A 3,847-nucleotide genomic window follows, 5' to 3' on the forward strand; every position below is an offset into this window, starting at 1 on the left:
TATATCTAAATCTATACATCTTCTTTATCCATTCATCCAATGATATGGACACCTAGGTTGTTTCCACGTCTTGGCTATTGTGAATAATGCTGCAATGAATGTGGAAGTGCAGATATCTCTTGGAGAGAGTGATTTCCTTTCCTTCAGATATACAGCCAGAAGTGGGATTGCTGGATGATATTAGCTGTGGATTTGTCCTATGTGGCCTTTATTATGCTGAGGTACATTCCTTCCATACCTAATTTGTTGAGACTTTTTACCGTGCTGAATTTTGTCAAATGCTTTTTCTGCATTGACTGGGACGGTCATCTGAACGTTAGGAGGTTTTTGATTACTGATTTAATCTAAATTAATTTAATTTAATCTCCTTACTCATTATTGGTCTGTCCAGATTTTCTGTTTCTTCATTATTCAGTCCTGGTTGGTTTTATGTTTTTAGGAATTTATTTTTTTCTTTTAGATTATCCAATTTGTTAGATGTTCCCATTTTTTAAAGCTTTTAGCCACCCCTGCCACAGGTGATTTCTTGTTGGTTGATATTTTTTTTTCTGTAAGCCCTTTGACTTCCATATGTTGCCTGGCCTTTCCTTCTTGCCCTCAATTCCCTTCTCTGTGCTATGCCTTCCCAAATTCCTGCTAGTTTCTTATGCAGTGAGTTATTTTATATATTATCTCTTTGTCTAGCTCCAGACCATATAGGCTTTTCCAGGCTAAACTATCTTTAAAATCAACTCTACCTATGTGGTATTCAGGTTAGGATAGGCTACACCAAGGTATCAAGCAACTCCCAAATCTCAGGGAATTAACACATAAAGATTTCTATCTTGTTCACACAAGATCCACTTTGGGATATCAGAGCAACTCTTTTCTGAGCAATGACCTGGGATTCCACACTGTGGTGTCCTATAGCTTTACCTCTGAAATAGGTGACTTTTGGGTCACCACTGCAGGAGGGGAAAGTGAGAGGGTCTCACACCAGCTCATTTTTTGAAAACTTTTTATAATAGTAAATTTCAATTATATACAACAATAATCAATCCATGACCAATTTTGCTCACTTGGGTCCCCACTCACCCTGCCTACTCTCACTGGACTATTTTGAAACTGGTCCCAGAAATTTCCTCTGTAAATATTCCAGTACCTACCTTTAAAAGATACAGATTCCTTCTAAAAGCACTATCGCAATACCATTATCACACCTAAAGATGACATAATTTCCTAATATTATTAAATATTCAGTTAGCCTCACCAGCTGTTAGGTATTTTAGCTAAGAAGTAACACGTAACATTTCTTCTCACATCTGTTGGCTAGAACAAGTCACATGGCTCCAACTCAATGCTGGGAAATGCTAGGAAATGATGTCTTTTTGTGTACCCAGGAAAAGCATTATGAAGCAGGACTTGGTGAATACAACCTAACATCAGGTAAATTTCTGAGTTAACTTTGTTTCTTTTCAAGCATTTTTTTCTTCTCTTATACTTATATATCAATAAAGATTCTCAAGCATGTTGAGTGATGCTGGATTAACTACTGGCACAAGACATCTCAGAAATTTGGGACAGACACACAGACATACATTGTTTATTTAACCCATAGGTATTCCATTCTGATTCCTGCCCATAAGTTTCACCCATTCATAAAGGCTCAGTTCAAGTCTTAACCTCTTTCAGAGAAAGGTTTTCCTGCCATAAAACTCACATTGACCTTTCACTTCCTAGTTGTTGAAACACGCTAGTTATTTGTACCCATCGTGAATCACTTCAATCGGATTGCTTTCTTTTTGAAGCACATTTAGGTTCTGGTTCCTGAGCATCAAGGTGTTCTGCCTGGTGATTTTGCTGCATGAGCCCTCTCTGGAGAGCAGGTCTAGGCACAGGTGATGTGATGAGAGGTCTGGGACAGGCATATGCTCTGAGGGGATGCAAGTCTTGAAGTCAAGAGGAGCTACCACCCATTCACAGAAATGTATCAGTAAGTTAGGTGGGAGGGTGTGCTAATGATAAACCTATTGCCCAGCTTTTCTTATATTCCTGGAAGTAGCAATAGCATTGGTGGCACTGAAAACTTCTTAACACACTTATTGGCTTTGGCTAATGAAAATAATTTAGCTGACCTGGCTCCAACAAAATTCTCTGTGTCTTATGCAATGAAGGATATGCCTGTGATACGCTTAGCACCAAGACAGGAGTGAGACTTGTCAAGGTATCTTCTGAAGGAGGGTCATCTACCTGCTGTTTCATGCTGCATGAGAGTTTTGATAATAATTTAAAATTTCATGTCTTATTTCTTGTCCTGTTTTCTATCTTAAAATATAGTATCTACAGAACTTTGTACGCTCATAGGTTTCCTCGAGAGTTCCTGAACTTAAGCAGTGAAAAGGGAAACATGACTTTCTAATTAATTTAAACATAATTCTATACAAAACAAGATATAAATTCCCTAGAGAGTTGGTGAATCCCCTCTGGCTGACCCGGTCTGTCTTGAGTTTTGCTTTTGTCAGTCTGGTTCTCTGATACTCACCAAATGTGTTCTACACAGTTCTCGCATCTTGAAAGTCTGAAAAAGTGAAACTGCTTTTGTATAACAGCGTGTTTATATTAATCTCAGAGATTTCTCTCTATCTTGCATGTAGTTCTTCAATGGTTAGATATTAAGTCACCTTTTTTCTTAATTGGTTAGATATTAAGTCACCTTTTTTCTTAATTAAAAAGTTTAGCTCTCACATGTCCAAAGTCCTATATCTCTCCTACCGCGGCAGGAATTACTATAGGAGCAGGTGCTACTATAAAGTTTTCACCAAAAACAAAGGAAGTAAGTAGAGGCAAAGCAATGAAGCAAGAATGAGGGACAGAAAGCCAGGTTGTTGATTTGGAGACTCTTGAGAGTAGAAGGAGGTGAAAGCCAGCTATTGAGAGTGAGTATAGAGTCAGTAATCCTGAACTTAAAAAGATGGGAAAAAAGGCATATAAAAATGACCAAAGGTGGAAAATAAGGTTGAGGGCTGGGGCTATTGTCTAGAACAAGCTCTGGGGTGCTTGGCTTGACTTTATGAGCTAGAAAGAACTTGGTATGTGGGTGGGTTGGCAGGCAAAAAGACCAGGTGGAGCAGATGCAGTGAACTTCATCCTCTGTCTCCCTCTGGTTTGGATGTTCTATAATCTTCCAACTCATGCTTTGTTCAGCTTTTTCTGAGTGGTGGGAAGTTTGGGTTTCATTCCTACTTTTGTTGTGATGAATAACAGAATTTTAATTCCATCTGAAAATGTTTCCTTCATGACCCAGCAACATGGTGCTGTGTTACTTCCTGAGCCTGACCACCCAAGAGCATGCCCTGGCTGTAGCCATGCAGAGCTATCTGGTTCACTTTCTACAATCCATAGTATACAGAGCAGTTCCCAAATCTGGCTGGGCATCAAGGACACTAGGGGAGCATGTTAAAAGTACCAACTCTGGGTGCTGTGCCTGGAGATTCTGACTTAATACACTAGGTGGACTTGAATTCGGGAACTGATATCATAGATTCATTATGTAACTTGTCCTGTTCGAGTAGTGTCATGTATATTGCTGTGATTATTAATCTTTATAAGCAGGATACTTAGCTCTTAAATGTGTAAATATGAGATTAAAAACAAAGAGCCTGAGTTAACTATGAATCTCCAAAGGACTACAGCCTGCAGTAGATGACACAGCTGGCACTTTTCCAGGCACAGCCAATCTCTGCCTCCTAGTACTTGAAGGAGAGGAGTGATGCAGTGTATGCTTGATCAAAGATGTTCTGCTTTTATAATACAGAAAATCTTGGCTTCCATATCTACATAAATGGATAAAATTGGACCCATAGGGAAA

This window comes from Lipotes vexillifer, unplaced genomic scaffold (assembly GCF_000442215.2).
Source record: "Lipotes vexillifer unplaced genomic scaffold, Lipotes_vexillifer_v1.1 scaffold2365, whole genome shotgun sequence".
NCBI lineage: Eukaryota > Metazoa > Chordata > Mammalia > Artiodactyla > Lipotidae > Lipotes > Lipotes vexillifer.